The following is a 24,316-nucleotide window of genomic DNA, read 5'->3' as shown; positions in this document are numbered from 1 at the left end:
GCTCTGCAGGGAGCCTGCTTCCTCCTCTCTCTCTGCCTGCCTCTCTGCCTACTTGTGACCTCTCTCTCTGTCAAATAAATAAATAAAATCTTTAAAAAAAATTTTTTTTCCAGGGCAGTTGGCATAAACCAAGACTCTCCTTGGCATTTTTTTTTTTTTTTTACAGAGAACTTCCCATGTAGGTTTAAGGAAGCAGCCTAAAACATAAACTAGCTATTCATCACTGTTTTAAACAGCCAGTGGGAAGCTTTTTCCGATAACAAACCAAGCCAAACCCTGGAATTTCATCATAGTTTGCCCTCACGCAACTATTGCATACTGGAACTTAGAACTTCTAAACAAATTTCATCTCCATTATCAATGAGAAGCTAGCCAGGAAGTCTGGCCATGGACAACTCTGACCTCCCTTCCTAGACTTTACACAGGCAGCACTGGGTGGAAAAAGAAAGTAACAATCTTTGACTCCTGGTGCTCTCAGGCCCTCTGAGAAATTTCATGAGTTTCCAGGCTGTGGTTTTTAGCACTGTTTTGTCAGCCACATCCTTCCCCACTTCCCTCTCACTGATTATAGTGATGAGGTCTAGTCTCAGAAACCTTAACTCAGTCCTGGGAACCCTCTTTTGGCAAGGATATTCTAGATTTTATTTATTTATTTGACAGAAATCACAGAGAGGCAGGCAGAGAGAGAGGAAGGGAAGCAGGCTCTCCGCTGAGCAGAGAGCCCGATGCGGGACTCAATCCCAGGACCCTGAGATCATGACCTGAGCCGAAGGCAGCGGCTTAACCCACTGAGCCACCCAGGTGCCCTGGCAAGGATATTCTAAAGGAAAATTTTCGCCCGCTGGTAGATATTGCTAGTAAAAAATAATCCTGCCGGTCGGATACCGGGTGGCTCAGTCGGTTGAGTGTCTGACTCTTGGTTTTGTTTTTGTTTTTGTTTTTTTTTAAATGTTTCATTTATTTATTGGACAGAGATCATAAGTAGGCAGAGAGGCAGGCAGAGAGAGAGGAGGAAGCAGGCTCCCCGCTGAGCAGAGAGCCTGATGCGGGGCTCAATCCCAGAACCCTGGGATCATGACCCAAGCCGAAGGCAGAGGCTTTAACCCACTGAGCCACCCAGGCGCCCCCTGACTCTTGGTTTTGGCTCAGGTCATGATCTCGGGGTCGTGGGATGGAGCCCCTCCTCCGCTCCATGCTCAGTGGGGAGTCTGCTTGAGAGTCTCGCTCTCCCTCTTCCCCCACGGGCATGTGCATGTTCACACGTACTCTTTCTCAAATAAATAAATAACATTAAAAATAATAATAATAATCCTGGGCACCTGGGTGGTTCAGTTGGTTGGGCTCCTGACTCTTGATTTCCGTTCAGGTCATGATCTCAGGGTTGTGAGATGAAGCCCCACTTGGGGCTCTGTGCTCACCCCGGAGTCTCCTTGGGATTCTCTTGTTTTCCTTCTGTCCTTCTTCTTACTCATGGGCTCTCTTTCTCTGTAAAATAAAGAAAATATTTTTTTAAAAATCCTGCCTGTGTTGGGGGGATGGATAAATGTGAACTTTCTATACTTTCTACCCAGTTTTGCTGTGAATCTAAAACTATTTATCTATTTTCTTTTAGCTACTTAAAGAATCTCTACACCCAATGTAGGGCTCCACCTCACGACCTTGAGATCGAGTTGCATGCTGTTCCAACTGAGCCAACCAGGTGCTCCAAATCTAAAACTATTAAAAAAAAAATAAAGTGTAGGAGCGCCTGGGTGGCTCAGTTGTTAAGCGTCTACCTTCAGCTCAGGTCATGATCCCAGGGTCCTGGGATCGAGCCCTGCATTGGGCTCCCTGCTTGGCAGCAGGCCTGCTTCTCCCTCTCCCACTCCTCTGCTTGTGTTCCCTCTACCGCTGTCTCTGTGAAATAAATAAATAAAATCTTGAAAGAAGGAAAGAAAGGGAGGGAGGGAAGGAGGAAGAAAGTATATGAAAACAAATCCTGAATTCTGCGATCCCCACTTCTGAGTGATCCACACTTCTGAGAGACTTTAAAAATGATCACCTAGAGAAAGGTTCTTAAGTGGGCTCATTCTGTTCTTTTTTTTTTTTTTTTTTTTTTTTTTTTTTTTAGTGGGGGGAGCACATAGGAAGAACAGGAGAGACAATTTTAAGCAGGCTCCATGCCCAGCCCAAAGCCGGACCTCATGACCCTGAGATCGTGACTGGAGCTGAAATCAGGAATCTGAAGCTTAACTGATTGAGCCTCCCAGGCGACTCTGCTGTGCACTTTTTTGAGCCTTAGTGATGCAATTGTGTTTTAGAATTCCTTTCTGGAACTCTTGGCTGAAGCTCTGTCCCTGACATGGGAAAACAAAAAATTCATCCGGTAGAGCCCTCTACTCTTAACAGCTGCTTTCTGTGGCTCTGAATCAAGCCGGAGAAATCTTCCCAGATCTCAGGAGCCCCTTTAACGCCTTGCCGGACCAAACGAGACATCTCCGTCTCCTTTAGCAAACAGCAGCAGGAGCAGACCTGTTTTGAGCCAGGTTCCCCAGCACATGTGCAGACATGGTATGACCACCAAGCGGTACTACTGAAAGACAGGAGAACTGGGAAAATGGAGTAGAAACAAATGTGCCTTCCCGCGCATGTGTGTGTGCCCGCGCACACGTGTGTACACACACAACTGACCACAGATCTAAAGTTCTTTTCTGGTAGCCCAAGCTGTATTAATGCAAGAGTCAGAACCCTGGGGGCCCTACTGAGGTGCGAGGGTTTTTTTGTTTGCTTGTTTTTTTAACGTAAGGTGGCAACTGACTGAAAAATACAGCATTGGCCAAGGATTCTTTCTTCTCCTTCTCCCTGGAGCACCTTGGGTGTGGGTTCTCTCAAAGGCAGACCCAAAGGGTCTGGGGCTAAATTCAGGCCAAAGAGGCTATTTCTGTTCACACTCTAGGACTCGCACACCTTCAGAAGGGGGACTGGGCTGCAGTAGTCCCTGAAAGATTTTATGCACTGGTTTCTGGCTCAGTGCTGATCAGCCTTCAAAGGATTACTTGGGCACCCTCCGTGAACCTTGAGCCATTGGACACTTGGAAGGCTGAATGGGAGGAGAAAAGTTCCATTTTTCCCTGTCATAATCCTGAAATGGGCTGGAAAAAAATTACCTTTGCTGCAAATCCCACTTCCCTTCTCTCGCTAAGTGATGGTCCCGTCTCATCTCCTGCTCTCTCTCTCCCAGCCCTCCGGTACGGTGATAGGTTGGCCCTGTCCATCCTTAAAGCCGGTTGCATTTCAAGTCAGTCAACTGTTCTATTCTTGACAAAGCACGTGCCAAAAGCAGTTTCAGGCTCATAGGATTTTAGAACTGGGCCGAGTTCCATGGACCCATGGAGGTGAGTGGGTGGGGAACCAGTCTTGATTAAACGCCTGCTCAGTGCCAGGCACTGGTAGTGATTATCAGGTTTATTCAATCTCCTTGTCAACTACTATTGTTACTCCCGGTAGCCAAAGAAATCAGGGTGCATGCGGAAAGGCTAAGTGACTTCCTCGAGACCATGCAACCAGTAGGAGTCAACCAGCAGGTCTGACTCTAAAGGCTACTTCCCTCCTGGCTGCCTCCCACTGCGCTAGGGTCATCTTGAGGGCTGGAAGGGCGGTGGGACAGCGACAGGTCCACACTGCGCCGGCATGTCCCCATCACCCTAACCCAGCTGGAAGGAGTCAGAGGCTCCTGTCTCCACATCCTTTCCTCTCCATGCGGCTCGGTGACTCACGATCCTCCCTCCTCCGTCTCGGTCACGACCGGTGTTGTGCCCTCTATCCTGGGCTACAGGTGAGTTAGTGGGTCGGCCGGGAGCCGGCGGACTCCGCAGCTGAACTACCTGGTGGGCCTCCCCCCACCCACCCCCCCGCCTCAATTTCACAAGACACCTGACCTTACCCAGCCCCCAAAACAAGCTCGCAGTCACAATTGCCTCCCCCTCCGTACCCCGCCCGGATCGACATCAAACACGACCCATCCTTTAGTCCTCCTCCCTTTTCCCCGCCCCCTCCGGGCCGGTCTTACCCAACAGAGATTCAGCCCACGGGCTAAAGACATCAAAGGTAACCAACTGCGGAGGTCTTCTTCCCCGAGGGTTCCGCCTCCATTCTGAGGAGCAGCTCCGCTGGCCAATGGGCTGCCCGCTGGATGCAATGAACTCGCGGAGCTGGTAGAGCAGCGGCTGGGCCTTCCAATGAGCGGGCGGGTTCCGTGTCGGGGGCGTGGCAGAAGCCGTCGTCAGGGGCGTGGCGGCAGTTGCTTGGGCGGGGCCGGTAGCGGCGGGAGCTGCACTGGCCAGGGGTTCCGGCTGCATTTATTTCCATGAGCGCCGCCGGCAGCCGCGGAGCTGCAGGAACCGGGCTGGGAGCAAGCTGGCCCGCGGTGAACCACGCGCAGGTAAAGCCACGGTCGAGTGAACCCCGCTAAGCCGGGATCGCGGCCGGTATCCGTCGCGCCAAACCCCTGAACCCGAGGTCCCCGTCGTGGCCGGCCCATCGCGCCGCTGCCTGCGCCTCTGATTCTCCCGGGCCTGTCACCTGGCGCCGCAGGGGTCCGAGGGCTGGCTCGCCCAGTGGCGGGGAGGGAGGCCGCCCGGACCGCAGCGGGTGGGATACGCCTTTCTGAAAGCCCTTTGTCCCCTCCTACCCCGGCTTCCGAGGATGGGGACCTCCCTGACTGCGGCCTCCCTGCCGGCCATCCCTCCATCGGTGCTCACTCTGGGGACCTCTGGGGTCTGGGGAGGAGGTCTGCCGACCCAGGCCTGGTGATGGAGGTCTGGGATCCGCAGCTGGAAGGAGAGGGCGGAGGGGCGTGATTACAGCTCCGGGTATCCCGGGGGCCTCTGCGTATCAGGGGTCCAAGGGGCGCACCAAGGACCGATGGGTTCAAGTTGTAAGGAGGCAGCTTTGGACCCAGTCAGAGGCGCACTTACTGAGCTTGGCCCCGCGCCAAGCACTGTTCTAGGCGCTTCGTGGGCTTTACCCGCAGAGAGCTGTCCAGCAGTGCAAGTGATCCCGGAGGCAGCCGGTGCCTCGACCTTGGGTGTCCAGGCAGAGGCCAGATGACAGCCACCTGTCAGGGATGCTTCCAAAAGACTCTCAAAGGAGGGCTCCATGACCCACCTGCAAGACCCTTCTCCATTCGCAGATGCACTCTGGGTGACCTTTAATGCCTAGCTGGAGAGGGCTATTTCTGGGGGTCTGTTAGTTGGGACCTGGGTGTTGAATGCACCATAATGTATTCTGTGGTCTTAACTCTGAAGAGTGGGTGTCAGCAAAGAGAATGGAGTATATCAAGAAGATAAGGTTTATTTAGCCATCATGAAACTCTGTAATTAGAACTACTTTGGACTGCATCAATCTCCCCCAATCTTAATCTGCCCCAATTCCTCTCTTTTGGTTGCCCCCCACCTCCTTCAGTGGGTCAGTTTCACCTGCATTCCAGTAACCAGATCCAAGGGCAGGTTCCAAGAACAAGAGAGGGGCCTGGGAGACTGGAGGTTTGGCACAGTTCATGTTGTCTGCTCCCAGAGCTTTTCCAAGGCCATTTCGTTACAACCGCATTAAGTCGAGTCCAAAGAAGAAACCATACAGTACCCCTTTCATTACTGCCTGTCATTTGCCTGAATGGAGAGGACATAGTAATCTTCTGAAGGTCAGGAGGCAAAGAAAGAATGTAAACATAACTTGCTGCTTGTTTCCGGATGAATTAGACAGAAGCAGACCAGGTCATAGACTGTGGATGGTCAGCATGGACTTGGGGGTGTTTTAGAGCTGATGATCCCTTAGTTAAGAGCTTACCTAATCTGTCTTTTCAAGGCACAGGTGAGGAAACTAAGGCCCTCAGGGGTCCCAGGGCTGACTGGTCATCGCAGAGCCATGACTAAGGGATGATCCGTTGACCCTGGATTTAGCCAGTGCATGACTTGTATTTTACTTGCTCTGTTGGTAGTTAGATTCTAGGGGAGTCCAGAGAGTTTAGGAGCACAGATTTTGGGACGAGTGCCCAGATTGGAATCCTAGCCTGCCTTCTTATAAGCTGTAACCTTGGGCAAGTTAGCTAACCTCTCCATTGCCTCTGTTTGCTCACCTATCAAAAAGGAATGATGATGGTACTGAGGTTGGAAGGTTGTTTTGAGGATTGCATGAGTTACTGTATCTGAAACATTTAGAACAGTGCCCTGCGCATAGTAACCACTATCGATTTGCCAAATACGATGTTCTGTTGCCTTTTATGCTTCCCCTCCACCCCATATCTACCACACAGTATTTTCTATCAGAACTAATTTTTTTTCCTGTCTCCTGCCCCCAGTTCATTAAACACATTCCAGATTTCAGTGTCGCATAAACGTCTGTGGGGTTTTCTAAGTCACACTGCATTTTTAAAAAAGGTTTCTTTTATTGAATCATGCCATTCCTTTTCTCTGTTGTCCTCTCCTTGTAATCACACTGCTTTGAGACGACAAATCTCTTTTATTCTCTTTAAAAAGAGGGAAAGAAATCCTTCAAAGCGATAAAGTCCATGATAATACCAGTCTTCCCGACATCCTTCCAAATTCTCAGTTCCCTCTGTTTGGCTCTCTTGTCCATTTGTCCGTGTGATGCAGCTTGATTATAAATGGATGAACATTTTTAGATTAAGATTTCATGAGCCACTGTATTAAGTGCTTTTCGGAAGTTCAAGGATCGTGTGTCAAATGCATTTAAGCAAGTTACTTAGTCATTCGAGCAGGGGGAGCGCAGGCAGCGCGGTGTTCCTGGCAGGAACACAAGTGTGTGACTGATTTCTGCTGGTAATGTAGCTTCTTCACCGGTTTTCCTGTTCTCTTCTTGAGCTTGAAATGAACGAGATGGCAAGTACAATGGAACAGCTTTTCCTTTCTCTGTAGTTGGAAAAGTTCCCTTTCTCTTCTTTCTTCCTTTCAGCTTCGTTTCCTTTATTGTCTTCACAGTTTGGATAAACACCTCTCCGTTTGCCAGCCAGTTCCCTTTTAATTGAAAGATACCTGTCACCTGTTTTTGCCGGCAGGCATTCGGTCACCTTTGGTTTTTCCTTCTCGGTTTTTATGAGTTTTCTAGGATGAACCAAAGATTATCAGAGTCATGGATTGGCACCTTCTTGAGAATTGATTCTGAGTTTTGGTGTTTTGTTTCCGGCATTCTATAGAGCTCAGCCATCTTAGAATAATTGTTTTAGGTTCTTTGTGTGTGAATATGGGCCCCTTTCTCTCCACCTCACTTTCTTTTCCATAACATCTTAGGGAAAGGCTTCTCGTTTGCCGTTATTCCTTCATTCTTCCGTGTAAATCTTTCTCCTGGTCTTCTCCAGCAAAGCCCGCAAACAGTCTAGTGGTTCCTCTGTGCCCAGAACACAAGATAATTTCTTTGGTCCTATGGAAGACAAAGGTAGAGTCTGCCTTTTTTTTTTTTTTTTTTTTTTCCTTTTCTTAAATCCTGGTTCTTTGAGAAACCCTGGCCGGAAGACTTCCAAAGTAATAGAATTTCATGTGGCAGAATTTCGGCTAGATCTCCTACTAACAGTATCCTGGTGTTTATTGCAATGTGGGTTTTGGGTACTCCTTGACCAATTTGAGCATGTGGCTGACTCGACCATGAGGTGTGGAAGCCTTCCTGCTCCCTTTTGGACTAAACTGTCCCCAGGAACAGAGCCCTAGGGGTTCGGTCTGCCTCTGGATGTGGTCTGGCTTGAGAATTTTGTATAGCAGCTTTCTACGTTCCAACCTCGTTGGCCACGCATGGACACTTTTAACCCCTGTGCTGCTGTTTTTTTGTTGACACTGAGTGCATGCTGACATCATCTCCCCGCAGGATCGTTTTTCATATCTGCATATTTATTTTTGTTGTCTTGGTTCCAGGGCATCATGTTTTTTGGATTAAACGTTTCCATTTTATAAAATGGCTGGCGTGGCCCGATGGTCAGGCCTGTTTGTTATCCGTGAAGCTTGGGCACTAGACCCCGTTGCAAGGCCCCCTTTCCCAATCTTGTGTGATTGTGAAGTAGCAAACAGGTAAGGAGCTTACTAGCGAACTGGAACACCGATACCCTTGGATTTGCCGTGTTTCTGATTTTTCTTTTGTTGCTTTTAAGCAGAGGTTCATTAAGTTCAACAAATGGAGCATCTGGTGTGTGCCCGGAAACCAGCTGTGTGTTCCGTTTCTGCATAAGGACTCTTTTGTTTTTCCTTTACATTGAACACATTTTTTAATGTTTTTCATTCGAATTTTAAAAAATGAGTAATGCATTTATACAATGAGCGAAAATAGTCAAAAGGCACCAAAGGCGAGCCAGTAAACACATCTCCGTCCAGCTCTGAATCCTACTGCCTACTTCTGTTCCTTAAGAGGCGACCAGTAATTCTGATTTCTTCATCCTCCGGGGTGTTCCATGCGTCCATTAGCAAGTTCATCACCATTATCCCCTTCGTGGTAGCATACTATACATGCTATTTGGAAGCTTGCTTTTTCTTTTCACTTAGTATTTCTTGGCAGTATGGAAAGAGAGCTCTCTGTTGTTGTTTTTTATGAAGGTGGACTATTTTAGATGTCTCCTTTCCGTTTCTAAGGATGCTAAGAGCCAGTCTTAACTCAGGCAGCAGCCTCGCGTGGAGATCCTAAAGCATCTTGTGGATATTTAGGGGCAAACTGTGTTTCTTCTCTATATCCTGTCGCTCTAAGCCTAAGAGGAGGCCAGGTGAGGTGGAGTGCTTCCCTTAAAGGTCATCCTGGGGAGGGAGAGTGGAAGCACTGGAGAGTGAGGAGCGGTCGGCCTTGGGCCCTTCCCCTTGCCCTCTGCTCAGAATGTGCTGGAATTTCCAGGGAAAGCTCGCTGTGTTTTCTCTGGTCTCCGGAGAAGGCTCCTGGCCTTCCTGATACACATTTCAGTACCTCTGTCACATCCAGCCCTGGCTCCTCACCGTGGCGCTGGCTCCGTTGTTCCTGGCCCCAGAGCATCAGGAAGGAACCCTGTCCCTCACTGCGGCCTGGCCTTCCCGTTGGGGTAGCTTTGTTCAGTGCCCCACCCTTTTTCTCTAGGAAAAACGAGCTCTCCCCCCCCCGTGCCTTCGGGGAGCATCCTTCCTAAACCAACATTTGGGAATGTCATTTTGGTTGTTCTTAGGAATGTTTCCCAGATTCTCTAAACCACTTTACCATTTCCAAGGTCTGAACCTGATAGGGCCTGGCCAAGCTTTCTCCGACGGTGACTTGAAGAAGAGAGTTCTGGGTTCTTCATATCTGAATTTTCTATGGCTGCACTTGTGTGTTCCATAACTGCACGGAATTAAAGCATGGTCTTGTGGTCTGTGGCTCCCAGATCTTGCCTGTTGTTCTGTTTCCCTCTTTTCTTCAAATGTGCCTTAATCGTCATTGTGCTTTCATTTACCTCCGAGTCTAATTTGAAATCACCTTGAAATTGAACTGAACAGCCAAGGTCTTCGTCAGCCTGTCTAATCTGGAGTCATTGCTTTCTGGTCTTTGCTCAGCACCGGGCGTCCACAAGATCAACCAGTTGTACCATAGATACTGTGCTTTGTGATAGGAGAGGGAGGTGGCCTTATCAGTTATGTCTTCTCCAGTCTCTCTCCAGAGAGAGAAGCTTTGAAAGTCACCCCATTTGTGCACTATCAGTCCAGACATGTATGTGTATACTGTTCCCTTAGTCATGTCAGAGCATAAAAAAGCAGGAAGTCCAACATAGGATTGCCAAATTTTCATCTTTTCAGAGACAGAAATAAAAAAGCCTGGTCAACTCCATGTTGCCATCTTTTTATTTATTTGTTTGTTTATTTTTATAAGATTTTATTTATTTTAGAGAGAGAGAGAATGAGGAGGAGCAGAGAGAGAGGGACAAGCAGACTCCGTGCTCAGTGCGGAGCCCAGCACGTGGCTGGATCTCACGACCCTGAGATCATGATCTGAGCTGAAATCAAGTCAGGTGTTTAACCCACTGAGCCACCCAGGGGCCCCTTGTTTGTTTATTTTTAAGAAAGCCCTGCGCCCAACGTGGAGCTCGAACTCACGACCTCGAGATCAAGCGTCACACGCTCCACTGACTGAGCCAGCCAGCCGCCCCTGTTGTTAAAAGAAATTTTTTTTTTTTTAGATTTTATTTATTTATTTGACAGACAGAGATCAGAAGTAGACAGAGAGGCAGGCAGAGAGAGTGAGAGGGAAGCAGGCTCCCTTCAGAGCAGAGAGCCTGACGCGGGACTCGATCCCAGGACCCTGAGATCATGACCTGAGCCGAAGGCAGCGGCTTAAACCACTGAGCCACCCAGGCGCCCCTGTTAAAAGAAATTTTAACACCAAAAATACGGGAAGGTCCGTGTCCCAGGATAAAGAGCCATCTTTTAAACAAAACAGATTTAGACTGATCAGAAGGTCGAGCTGGTGGAGAAGGAATCATGGCATTGGGGAGGGGGGTGTTGAAGAAGAGGGTTCTGTTCAAGGAGGTTTCTACTTTTTCAGTTTCCTTAAGCAGTGCTGGCTGCCCCCTTGCTGGGACACCAGGCCACTGAGGCAGCCCAGCTGGCCCAGTTGCGGCATGGTTTGGTATGGGATTGTGCCCAGTGTTTCAGGCAGTGTGGACTACCCCGTGTTGATCTTGATCTGCAGTTGGAGCGCCTTAGGGCAACTTGAGCCGATGCACTGTGGGGTCTTGATTTGTTCATGTCTAAGGTACCATGTTAGGGTTCTTAAGAACACGGAGTGGGGAGGCTGGGACCGGACGCCCACCACTCATTGGCATTGAGACCCTCCAGTGTGTTTATACACCGGCCTTTTGAAGCATATTCTTAAGCTTATTAAATTCTTGATTTACTACGTCAGGTGGTGGCTCATGTTGTTTCGGAGATAGATTGTGACTTCTCTTCTGTGTCCCCAGGGCACTCTTCGCGCTGCTCTACCACGCCATTCCGTCCCAAGTCAAGGATATTTCCCAGAGATCCCTTGGGTTCTCCTTAAGTTAAGAACATTCGGACTTTTCAGTTTCGTGTTAACAATAATTGGAAATATTTCAAATGTCTGTCCCGAATCATTGGGATAACCTCATTATGTCTGGGTCCAACCACACGGCGTCCATGCCCCCCATTTGTGTGGGAATTTCTCATGAGTTGGAGCCAGGTCAGCTGCTACAGAGAAGAGGACAGAAGGACTTAGCGTGGGGAGGAGGAGTAGCTGAATCCGGGGCAGCCAAGGGATAGCAGAGTCCTGTGCCAGCGGAGGCCGCGGCAACACTCCCAGCAGACAGGAGGGGACCCGGGATCACAGCTGTTACCCTGTGCCTGGTGCCCAGCGGCAGGACCCGCCCAGGACAGGACAGGAGCACAGTCCTATGGTCGCGGGATTTCAGGTCTGAAAAGTGGCATCAGGGTCCCCTGGCCGGCTCAGTCTTAGAGTCGTGAATTTGAGCCCCAAATGGGGTGTAGGGATCACTTAAAAATAACGAAACTTAAAAAGCTTTTTAAAAAAATGGCACCAGCCTCATTATATAAATGTAGTTAATCTCACCTTTACTGTTTGAATAATATTATTTGTATCTTTGTCTTGGTCCCCACCATTATGAAAGCATGGCAAGAAGTTTATGCCAAGTTTTATGTTTCTACATTTTTAGAAATTAATGTGATAAATAGAATAGAAGTAATTCAGTTTAAATTTAAGAATTGCATAAAAAGCCCTCAGGGGATCTGGCGGGACTGGTTTTTTTTTTTCCCCCTCAGAGGGGTCCATCCAGCACCTCAGCTTAAAAAAAACGCAACATAGGGACACCTGAGTGGCTCAGTCAGTTACGCCTCTGCCTTCGGCTCAGGTCATGATCCCAGGGTCCTGGGATCAAGCCCTGATCAGGCTCCCTGCTCAGCGGGGAGTCTGCTTCTCCCTCTCTCTGCCTGCCTCTCTGCCTACTTGCGATCTCTCTCTCTGTCAAATAAATAAATAAAATCTTTAAACGAACAAACAAACAGTGTAGGAGCCCTCAGTTCTGTGGAGCAGACTGAGGTTTCCAGAAGGATCTCTATCACGTGCAGCGCCTTGCTGTGTGCTGAGCACTTTGGAAATGGACTTGAAATGAGGAGTTGGTCTGCATCGTTGGTGTCCTGCCTTAATAAGGGCCTGTTTGTACATGCTGCTACACTGTGTCTACACCAACAGAAGGGGAGCCCTCCAACAGAAATTTCTTTGGTTCTTTTTGCTTGTTGAATTTTGGAGTTAGATTTGGAGTTCGCTTTCTATTGAGATTTGCGCGGCCTGCACGCTGTCGTGGGAGCAGCCTTGACTGCCGTGTGTCACTGTTATTCACCCTCGTCGTCCCAAGGACAATGGAGTCTTGACCATCACTGGGCGTGCACCTGAACCATGGTGACTGTGGGAGACTGTTTGTACTGTAGCTAAGTAATCATGCATGCATTCGTTCGTTAGCTTTTGTCATGGGAATTTGAAAGAGACACAAATAGAATCATATAGTGAACCCCCTTTGGGGGGGGTTAATTAAAAAGGATCCCTTTATTAAATGTGATTATAATATTATCACACTTTAAAAAGTAACAGTGATTCTTTACTATCAACTATTTGATACATCTATTTGAACAGATAGTCCAAATTTCGATTGTTGTATTTTTTAATTTTTAATTTAAAAAAAAAAGTTATTTATTTGAGAGAGAGAGGGAGAGAGCACAAGCAGGGGGAGGTGGGAGAGGGAGAAGCAGGCTCCCTGCTGAGCAAGGAGCCCAATGCGGGGCTTGATCCCAGGACCCTGAGATCATGACCTGAGCTGAAGGCAGACGCTTAACCGACTGAGCCACCCAGGTGACCCCAAATTTCTGATTGTTTTAAAAATGTCAGAAATGCTTTTTTTCTTTTTTTAAAGGTTATATTATTATTATTTTTATTATTGAGAGAGAGACTATGAGCAGGGAGGGAGGGGCAGAGGGAGAGGGAAAGAGAGAATCCTAAGCAGTCTCCACACCCAGTGCAGAGCCCGACGCGGGGCTCAGTCTCATGCCCCTGAGATCATGACTTGGGCTCAGATCAAGAGTCGGGTGCTCCACCGACTGTGGCATGCAGGTCTTTCTCTTTTATATAATGGGCAGCACTTTGTGCATGCTGTCTCCCCCTTGCTTTTGTTCACTAGCTGTGGAACGATGTGTTTTAGCAAATTTCCGCACGCGTCGTTCTTCATCCTGTGAACCTCCTCAGGTATCTGATTGCGACATTATTCCCTCTCCCAATTGAGGGAAACACAGTATTCCTAGGAACGTGTGACCTAACTGGAGGCTTTTGTTTGTTCAGCAAGCATTTATGGAGCCCTCTCTTTGCTGGGCCTGGGCTGTCCGGCCCTTCGTGGGGCTTGCACGCCCTCTCCCCCGCCATCAGCCCATGGTTGGTCCCAAGGCCACTGTCCATTAATGCCTGCGGAGCTTCCCACTGCTCCCTGTGTGGCGCCGACTGTGTTCCCACCGTGGACTTGAGCTTCTCGGCCTCCATCGAGAAACCTTGGCTGCGCTGCTCGTCTCTATTCGGATCATGTAAATAAGCGGCCACGCTCTCTTGTCAATGATATTGAAGAGTGCACCCCTCTAAATAGTAAGACGATGGGGAAATGCTGAGTAGCTTATAGGTGAGGATATTTTCCCCAATTTGGAAAACGCAGCCCCTTTCTCGGGTCTATCATTAATATCATGCATTGGCCTGTTTATTGATTCGACATAGAAAGCCGGATGTTGCCAGAGAAGCCTTCTCTTTGCCACCAAAGAGCTTCTAAGTGGAATGCAGATTTTTTTTAAGGCCCTCTGGTTGGGAGAGGCCTCAGCGAGCACCCACTGAGGGAGCTCTAGAAGTCGGGATCCATCCGGCTCTGCAAAGGGCTTCTGAGATGGATGGACAGCTGCCTGGTCTCTTTGTATCCCCAGAGCCTTACCCACGGCCTCGCCCAGGGGGCCTCAGTTTCCTTGCGTGCCTTAATAATAATTCACGGAACTATTGTGAATCCTAAATGATGTCATGTTTGAGGACATACTTTGTAAACAGTACCTTATGTAACTGGTCTCTACTGTCAACTTCATGGCATTTCGTGACATGTTTGAGGAATAACTGAGGTTATGTATTTAAATCACAAGCACTTAAAAAATAAATAAATCACAAGCACTATGGGGCGCCTGGATGGCTCAGTGGGTTAAGCCTCTGCCTTCGACTCAGGTCATGATCTCAGGGTCCTGGGATTGAGCCCCGCATCAGGCTCTCTGCTCAACCTGCTTCCTCCTCTTTCTCTGCCTGCCTCTCTGCCTACTTGCGATCTGTCAAATAAATAAATAAAATCTTAAAAAAAAAATAAATCACAAGCACTCCATAAACTGTAGAGTTGCGCAAAAAGGCATTTTTCCTATCGTCTTGTTCTGTCCCTTCATTTTCAAGATACGGTGACGTGACAGCCCCAGCCAGAGCACACTTCTGGGTCCCAGATTCACGGTCTTCAAACCCTAACCTGTGGTTTGCGAACCTCGTCTTTTCTCTGGGGGGCTGACAGAGAAGCTCATGGGGATATCCGGAATGGGGATAGGAGCGTGTACCCATGGGACCCACTTGTGCCCCGTGGAAAATGGTTCGATTGTATTGGTCACGAGGCAAGTGTGGAAGCTGGACTTGACGCCCCGGACATGTGGCTCTGGACTGCGGTTCTTCAGCCTTGCTGGATAAAGCCAGCCCTTCCTCTGCCTTCTCTGGTGAGGACACCACTGCCCAGTTAGCATTTTTAATTTTTATTGTAATAGCAGGGCACTCTTATTAACCCCATTTAATGGATGAGGAGACTGAGGTGCGGAGAGATTAAGAGGCTTGCCCAAAGTCACACCATCAGTAAATGGGACCGTTGCCCTTCAGGCCAGGTCTGTCTGTCCCCAGAGCCTGTGAGTTCTCCACCCTGTTGTCAGTGGCCTCACTAGCCCAACATCGGTGCACACCCGCAGAAAGCATCTCAGTAAAGTAGAAATCTCTGGAACAACAGTTGTTCTGACCTATTTACACAGACTTGATTCAGATACCATAGATATTTGAGGAGGGATTTTTCTATCTTCCTTAAATGCCAGAAAGGATCCCTATGTTACGATTCAACTATTTCGGGGCACCTGGGTGGCTTAGTCGGTTAAGCGTCTGTCTTCGGCTCAGGTCATGATTCCAGGGTCCTGGGATCAAGCCCTCCATCAGGCTCCCTGCTCAGTGGGGACCCTGCTTCTCTTTCCCTCTGCTGCTCCCCCTGTTTGTGCTCTCTCTCTCCCTCTCTGTCAAATAAATAAATAAAATCTTAAAAAAAATACAACCATTCCATCAACATTTTAATCTAGGTTAACCTAGGATTAATTGTATTCAAATTTATGTTTTCTGGATTATGTCCTAAGCTCATGTGTGTTGGAAAATACCACAGACAGTCTTGTTGCACTGAAATGTTTTGGGGGAAGGTACCCGAAATTGTAAGTCTTCTAGTGGTATTTCAGGACTTAGCTGATTGCCAACAATCAATGGGTAGCTTTCTGTCTACCTTTTCTCTGGGTGCCTCCTTCCTTCTGCTACCTAAAACAGCCTCTCTGGGCTTTGAATTCTCTTTCTTTATGTGTGAGCAGTTTTTGAAGTCGATTGGTTTCTAGCTCTTTGAACCTACTAAGATATGATTTTGACAAACGGGGAAACGGTAAAAGAAATATGGTATCAGAGAGTAGCTTCTCTGAGTAATGGAAAGGGGAAAACTCCCATTTAGATGGGTCATTATTTGCCTGAACTCTGAGATGTTCTTTAAAATATCCGAAAGTTGGGGCACCTGGGTGACTCAGTGGGTTGAGCCTCTGCCTTCGGCTCAGGTCATGATCTCAGGGTCCTGAGATCGAGCCCCACATCGGGCTCTCTGCTCAGCGGGGAGCCAGCTTCCTCCTCTCTCTCTGCCTGCCTCTCTGCCTACTTGTGATCTCTCTCTGTCAAATAAATAAATAAAATCTTAAAAAAAAAAAAAAATCCGAAAGCTGCTGATAGCCCAGGTCACATTGAGCTTTTTTTTTTTTTTTTTTTTTTTTGGCTTCACAGTGGTGTGGCTGTTACGCACAGAGACCTGAACCTTTCAGCCTAATGTAATAATCTCCTTGTGAGAAAATTCTGCTCAAGGGATCCGAATGGGGATGCATTAGGCCTTCCCATAGACTCAGCCAATAAATACGTAAGAGTATCCCACTGCGTGCTCAACACCATTACACTGAAACTTGTGTAGAATTTGCATGAGGGTTGAATTAGAAGGGCATGGACCAGGATCCCCAACAGAGACAAAAGGAACACGAATCATTACTTGTATGGGGAGGTGAGGCTAGTTATGAAATTTTCTAGTTATGAAAGGGTGTTTGCAAATGCGAAGGTGGGAAATGGTATGATTTTTAGGGCCTTAAGGGGATGGACCCCCAAAATGAAGATTCCTGGATGGGTCAGCATGTCATACAAAACTGTTTGCATAGTAACGCTGTGTGTTAAGTATCTTGAAAAAAACAAGAGAAATAACTTGGGTGCCATTGAGGGCTTGGCAGTGATACTCAAATAGCAAAAGACAATGGCCCATGGATCGGGTCCCACAGAGCCACATAAATGCTTCTCACACCTCCTACCATGTGCCCCCACACCCTCTGTGTGCCTGTGCAGCTCCGTGTGGCACCATCTTCTTGTAAGTAAAGCCCTGAAGCTTCATCCCGCAGTGACTCACTCCCTCTGCTCCCAAACCCGTCCCTCTTGCCCTGTCTGCCCGTCTACTGACTGTCCAGCATTCCTGGGCCCTTGGCTCAGCCTGGGAGCCCAGCCAGGTGTCTGCAACCCCAACCCTGCTTCTCACCTTCTCTCGTGTCCCATCTTTTCCTGTGGGTCCCTACCTCTCTGAGCCCAGCTCCTTCCTTCTGCTACCTTTGTTTGAATTCCTCTAGTATTTGTAGTTGGCGCTTTAGAATTCCGTACTTAAATATGCTTGGAGTTGCACTGTTTCCCAATTATTTCATGGATGCCGTGTGTTGTACTTTCCTCATAGTCCTTGTCGAGCTCAGCATGAAGCTCATGCCTTTGGTACCCGTGGGGAGCAGAGTGGAATATCAGGAGAGGGGTGTGGATTTCCGTAACATCCTCCCCACCCCTGTAGTATTGACACACTTTTTTGGGGGGGGGGGCGGGGGGACAGTTTTGTCCTCTTCACTTACAAACCACTGCTTTATCCATGAGGATGCTTCTAGTTTATACAGGCAGATCGGTCTTTGAGAAACAGGGTCACTCTCTTTTCCAATTACGGAGAAGCAGTTCCATCATTTCTAATGAAAGAATCTTCCTTGATGGCTGGTTCCTTGTCTCTCGGGAGACACGGGTGCATGGGGGGGAGCCCAGGACAGGAGGAACCCCTGTAAAGGGAGCTAGGGGCCGAGACGCACCTGCCTTACGGTACGCAGTATTGCATAGATGTCTCCTGTGGCGTTGGGTGCTGGTCGCCCGAGGTGGACTCCGAGCAGATGCATGGCTGATACGGGTAAGCTTTGGATGAAAACCAGAGGAGGAGGCCACCGGCTGGCGGGGGGTAGCAGTTGGGACTTGTTCTTGGGCCTTAAAGAAGGCTGAGAAAGCTTGCTTCCCAAGGAGGCGGCAAGACTAGGACAGGCCTGGAGCAACAGCGAGGTGTTTGTGTTGGAGGGATGAGGAGACAGAACAGTTGAGGGTGTGAACCTGCTTCTGTCTGTTTACTTCGAAAAGCAATCATTTAGCAGAGACCTCAAAATATAATACCAACCCTTTCTGTCTGAGAGGTTTTGAGTTTTCTTTTTTAGCTATTTCAGTGTCCTTGGTGAAGGACAGCCTGGGGGGCCAATCCCATGCTCTTCATGTAGTTAAAGTCCCTCGCTCTGGCTTTAAAACTAACATTTTTATAATCTTGAAATATTTAATAAGGCAGCTTTCCTCTAAAAAGCTCAAGGCGTTCTATAAGCCTTATCTAGAGTATATCTGTGGCTATTTCATAATCATAAAGCTTTTCTCTTAACCTACATAATTTCATTAATTACTTCCCTTTAATAACCTGTAATGTTTGCAACCTCCTCCCTCCCATTTTGTAGAAGAAAAAGCAAACTTTCATAAAATTTAGATAATTCACCCAGAGTTACCCAAGGTCATTTGGCAGAATCTGAACTCAAACCCAGGTCCTCTGATTCTAAAATCTATTGTTTGATTATAGCACAAGGGCTCCTAGGGTAAGCTTCAAAATCCCCAGAGAGGGCGAGTGATCTGCCCAGAGTTGCACAGCACAGCATGTTTAGAGGAGAGAATAACTCCAGATACCACTGGAAGCTTCTGATCAGCAGACACCGTGGGGATCCCTCCCCTCTTCTCACACGAGAATCCAGCACCTCTCGTCCTTCTGCTTGGGTTGTGACCTAGAAGTTGGGGACGAGGCTCCATTAAGTGCCCTGAAGGAGCAGGGCTGGTGGCAGACACCGGGTCTGGCCTCCACAGAGGCCCAGTGTTGAGGCTGGCTTGTTCATTTTTAGCCCAACGGCCTGAGCCTGAGTCAGTCCCTCATATCAGCATTTAAGCAGCGGAGTCTGTCTTCTAAGACTTGGCTATTTGTCACAACGGAATCCAAGTGGCCTTTAAACCTGCTGCTCTGGGCTAGCATGAGATCCTGTTTCTACTCCCAGCGTCCGAGGTATTTATAAAACAGAAATCAGTAAAGCGTGCCTTCAAATGCCATGCCCATTGTCTACCCTTGCCTCAAGAACCTTCTTGGTCTTGGAAGGACAAAGAGCCCAGAAGCTTTCCTGCTCTCCAGGCCTGTGTTAACAAGAGTCTGGTGGCTGAGCCCCAAGAGGATCTTTTGATTGCTCAGAGAGCCACAGAGCCAGGAGGGCTGGCGAGCTAGCCTGGCCAGCAAAGTCTCTCTCCCCTGGGGAGGGTCTAGGGGCTTGACCTACTAGTCAGGTCTTCTCTCACGTCTACTTCTTGATGCTTGCGCGGTGAAGGGCAAATGCTCAGGAACCGTGGGCCGCGTGTGTGACGCTTTCATTGTGGGGCGTGCACTCTGCATGTCTTAGCTAGGTAGCCGTGCTCTGCCCTGGCCCTGGGGGCCATGGGAAACGAGAATGCTCAGAAATGGGGATTCCCAGTTACTTTTTTTTTTTTTTAATTTATTTGACAGACAGAGATCACAAGTAGGCAGAGAGGCAGGCAGAGGGAGGGGGAAGCAGGCTCCCTGCTGAGCAGAGAGCCCGATGCGGGGCTCGATCCCAGGACCCCGAGACCATGACCTGAGCCGAAGGCAAAGTCTTTAACCCACTGAGCCACCCAGGCGCCCTCCCAGTTACTTTTATTTTCTCTCTGAGGGTAGCTTGTAAGTGTCCTGTTTGAGCTCTGGGTGAAGCTTCCCTCTTCAGTCAAGGGCTGGGCCAGGCACGAACTAGGTCTTACCCTTCTGCATTTCCCTCATCTCCTCCTTCTGGTAGTTTGTTTGCAGACACAGAAGACTGGGTGGGAGCCATACTGTGTCCCAGGTCATGCCCAGGAGATTTCTTTTGTGCAGTGAATCAGGAGAGGCTCTTCTCTTCAATTGTACTCTTCTCTTAAAAATTCCAGGAAACTGGGTGCTTGGGTTCTTGGGTTCTGGCAAACTGAGATTTGCTTCCGATATTATAGAATTTACTTACGGTGTAAGTTGTTTTGTTTTGTTTTTTAACTCATGACTGTGAGATCAAGACCTGAGCCAAGATCAAAAAAGCAGACGCTTAACCAACCGAGCCACCCAAGCGCCCCACGGTATAGATGTTTTAACGCAATGTGTACAGTGATCAAATATCTTCATGAAAGTGCCTGTCCTTGTTGAAAATTCTAGGCACTCCACAGAGGAAACACCTGGCTTACGGGTTTTTGTTTGTTCTTAGGTAAGGACGAAATGGTTTCTTGGTGGTGGAGAAAATGATTTTGCTGGCGATTTTCCTAAGTGCTTTTACCCCTTGGTTTCCAGTGAGAAGTCAGCGCTGTTCCAGCGGGGCTGCCCACTAAGGGGAGAGACCGGTCTCCTTTCTGTATTTGAGTCAGGGCCTGTGAAAGGGCTCAGTTAAATGTGTGTGCTTAACTGTGACTCAGTCTCCAGCTATTTTTAGGTTAGTGATTTTCTTTTGGGAAGACTCGTGGGTTCGTAGCCATTCCTGACATTTAAATGTGAGGTTCACATTTGCTCGTATAGAGTAACTTTCCGCTTACTAGGAACTTGTAGGACATTCTCCGAAATTCTAGCAGGTTGAGTATGTGACTGTATGACTTTGTGAAAGAATATGGTTCCATTAAACACTTACCACATGAGTGGGTTTGCTCAAAGAGGCAATCTCAAGGCCTGAGTTGCGGCCACAACTTAAGACAATGTTAACATAAATGTATTTAATTACCTGTAAATTCCTACCCTTCTCTTTACCAAATTGTGTGTAACTTCAGACAATCTCTTCATTTTGTAGCCCCTGACTTGTCAGAGCTGTTGCCTTGGATCACCAAGGGGCCTTCTCCTTCCTCGCGGCCTTGTCTCCCTTCCCTCAGCCACTTCCCGGTGCCATCATACAGCACGCTGATGGCCGCCCAGTCTGATGCGCTGAAGGAGATCTAGTCGAGGTCCACAGTGCTCGGTGTTCAGAAATAAATGAACTTGTTGGGGCGCCTATTGGAAAAAGGATTGGCCCCGTCATTGCCAGGGTTCCCCATCCCTTCAGGCTTGAGGTGGTTACCCTGAGGGCTCCTCCAACAGAACTCTCCTTGGGAGGAGAGCCTGCACGTGCTGAGACATGGTTCTGTGAGCTGCTCTGGAGGGGCTCACCTGGGGCCTTGGCACCTCACTGTGAGCGAGAACAAGGCCTGAGTCAGCCCAGCTGTCAGAGGGCACGGCTCTGGGTAGACCGGGATGTCCCTTGGCGCCTTCCAGCCATGCCTCTGCCTCCGAGGTGCCACGTGGCCTCCGTCCAGGGTTGACTGTGTTTTTCCTAAGCTGCCACCAACAAGGCTAAAGGGGTGACATGAGCTTTTCTTCAGCAATGTGTTGTGGCCTTCCGCTGTCCTTCTGCGGACACTACTCGCGGGGCCATTTTGAGGAGCAGAGCCTGTCGGAGGGCCTCGAGGAGGTGTGTCCGCAGAGCCAAGCCGGGCAGGAGTGGGTTTACCTGCAGTGAGAGTGTGGGGGCGAGGGGACAGCGCCTTCCATGGGAAAGGAGGGAACCCCCCCCCACTGCCCTGGCAGGAAAGAGAGGGCTCCGGATTGTGCACTGCGGGAACCCCGTTTACCACAGAAACAAGAACACATCTTGGAACTGTTAACAGAACCAGGTGAAGGGCACTTACCATCCCGTGGTTCACTAAGTTCAACACGGTTCCCGTTTGAAGAATCAAGAAGAGTGTGTCCTGGGGGTAACTGCAGCCTTGGGGGAGGTCCACCCATCACCCAGCCGGTTACTCACAGAACCTCTGTGTCGGGTAGGAAAGAGTATCTTTTGGGGTAACTTCTGCCAGATGGGGGTGTTTACTAAGGAGAGCTAGAGGAGAGCTCAGCAGTGGTGATGGCCCAGCTAATATTTGGGAGCACTTGCCGTATCTGAGGAGTGTTTTAAAATACCATCTCTGGGGGTGCCTGGGTGGCTCAGTGGGTTAAGCCTCTGCCTTCGGCTCAGGTCATGATCCCAGAGTCCTGGGATGGAGCCCTGCATCGGGCTCTCTGCTCAGCGGGGAGCCTGCTTCCTCCTCTCTCTCTGCCTGCCTCCCTGCCTACTTGTGATCTCTGTCTGTTAAATAAATAAATAAATAAAATCTTTAAATAAAATAAAATACCATCTCTGACTCAGCATGTTCAGAGAGGCCCCAGGACAAGCCCTGTAACTGGCGGGGCCAGGAACAGATCCCGGACCAGCTCACGGCTGGGCCGGGACCTAAATGAAATCCCCCTCCACACCAGAGGGAATAGGAAGAGGTTCTTTAAGAGTTTGGTTTGGTTTGGTTGTCCTTAAGAGGTGTTTACTGTGGGACCCACAGAAGTACCGAAGCTTATTCATCAGGTCCGCTTGGGAGAGAGACTCCCCCTTCCCAGGTGCGTCTGTCTCATGGTCTCCATAGGTCCTGGTCCTGGGAGAGGAAAGGGTGGTCTGACAGTTGAATCACAAGGCAAAGAAGCCAAGCCAATATTTGTGCACAGAATCCCGTTTGGATTGTGTTAATAAGTAGCCCGTGAGAGTTCATGTGAGTTAGCTGCTTTGGGTCTGAATTGGCCGGAGCTTGTCTGGGTAACAAGGAACTTTTCAAGAAGGCATGGCGGAGGGTGTCTGCAGCCTGGAGGGGCAGCGGTGGGGAACTACTGAGTCATGAGAGTAATTTGGGCTTATTTTCTCACAGTTCTGGGTAAGCCTGAAATCAAAGTGTCATCAAGGTGGATTCCTTCCCGAGGGCTCTGAGGGACAGTCTGTTCCATGCGTTGCTCCTCATTCCTCGTGGTGGCTGGCAATGCGTGGCATTCCGTGTCTCGGCAATTCTCTGCCCCAATCTCTACTTCCACCTTTAAAAGTTCCTCCCTCCATGTCTGTGTCTCCGCGTCTAAACTTTACTGGTCCTTACAAGGGCACTAGTCCTGGGGTTGGGGCGGACACTAATCAGCGTGACCCCATCGTAACTGAATTACATCTGCCAAGGACCGATTTCCGAAGGAGGTCACATTCACAGGTCCCAAGTGGTTGTGAATTGGGGGGGACACTATGCTTCCCACTACACTACATAGTGAATTTTCTGGGTTTGAGGTTTCTGCCCAGTTTTTTCTTTCTTGCCTCACTGTACAGTTTGTATCATCATTGAACATTAATATTCTGAGGCTGAAATCATTGCTCAGCCGGGCCGGTGGAAGGAATCTGACAGAATCATGGGCCTAAACTGCACAGCTGCCAATGTATGACTGTTTAACTTACTTGAAGGAAGAACAAAGGCCATGAAGGTTGCGATTTTTGGAGTTTTGTTGTTAATGGTTCACAGAGTTAGCTGGCAGGCAGGGTCTGTCTCTTGTTACAGAACCCAGAGAGTTTTTCTTGTCCTCAGCCAAAGAGTGCAATTCTATCCCTAGAATCTCAGAAATTTTGAGCTGTGGGAGACCTTTGGCACCATCTACTTCTAACCTAATCCTCACATTTTCCAGATGAGGTCTTTAGGGCCCCCAGAATGGTTGAGTGACTTACTCAAGGTCACTGGCTAGGAAGGAGCAGGGCAGGCGCTAGGACCCAGGTCTCGGACTCCCAAGGCTGGACCTTCTCCCAGCCCAGGAGGGGCCCGTCTCTCCCAGCATCTGTGTCTCCATCTCAAAATAACCCCCTGAGCCACGGGAAAGCCGGGGCCCTCGCACAGGTGGAAAGACTAGTCAAGCGTGTTGTAGAAACTGAGGCACTAAAAGGTCCTGTCCAGGTGGGCGTTTTGTGGCACATTACACCTTGGGTTTCCTTGTTAACGCAGAGACTACACACAGAATTTTAACTATCAATGACACCATTTTATGAGGAAGTCCTAAAATGACCAGTGGGAGAAGGGGAGGTGTGCTGGGCTCTGGGATGCAGTGAGCCGAGCCCTTCCTTTCACAGAGATGGGAAGGGGTGGGGGGGGTGTTGACGCTTCCTTTCCATTTTGCACACGTCCAGCCCCCCTGCTGTTCTGTGGGACTCTTTTCCCCACCTGGGCTGCCTGATACTCATATTAACCGCATGTAGCCTGCCCAGGAAAGGGAGAGGGGGCGCACGAAATAGTATAATGGCAGCTTACTTTATGTCTGGAACAAGTTCAGAATATTAATATTTCGTGGCACGTCGAACTTGGAAAGAGAGAACACCATAAAAAGCAAATGCAGCAAGGTAAATTAAGATGAATGTCAAGGGTTTTGTTCTGAAATTGCCAGTTAATTAATGCCTGGTTTTATACACACAGACACACACACACGTGTGTATATATATGGATTTAATATGTATATTAAATATGTATTTATATATAATTCATATAAACTGTACATACACACGCACACACTCTCTCACACTTACAAATAGTCCTTCTGGACCCTCTACCAAGGCCCAGTTGTAGATCTAGCTGCTCCGTAAGTCCTTCCCTCCTTCATTTTTTCCTAGATGCATTTATTCTTGTCCCCACATTTCTAAAGTACAGAGAACCCTAAGATAAACTTCTTTTCGAACCCTCGTGCACTGTTGGCAAGAATGCAAACCGGTGAGGCCACTATGGA

General features: G+C 48.7%; 1 protein-coding gene across 1 annotated transcript in view; it reads left to right on the top strand.

Moving 5' to 3' along the window:
• The first annotated feature begins 4,287 nt into the window (after nt 1-4,287).
• Nucleotides 4,288-24,316, top strand: part of ABHD2 (abhydrolase domain containing 2, acylglycerol lipase) — a 99,652-nt gene continuing 79,623 nt past the window's right edge. Inside the window, exon 1 of the mRNA XM_046010126.1 lies at nt 4,288-4,420. The gene's annotated coding sequence lies outside the window, so the exon portion shown is untranslated. The remainder of the gene's footprint in view (nt 4,421-24,316) is intronic.

This window comes from Meles meles, chromosome 6 (assembly GCF_922984935.1).
Source record: "Meles meles chromosome 6, mMelMel3.1 paternal haplotype, whole genome shotgun sequence".
NCBI classification, from domain to species: Eukaryota; Metazoa; Chordata; class Mammalia; order Carnivora; family Mustelidae; genus Meles; species Meles meles.
This window is presented reverse-complemented; position numbering and strand designations above follow the sequence as displayed.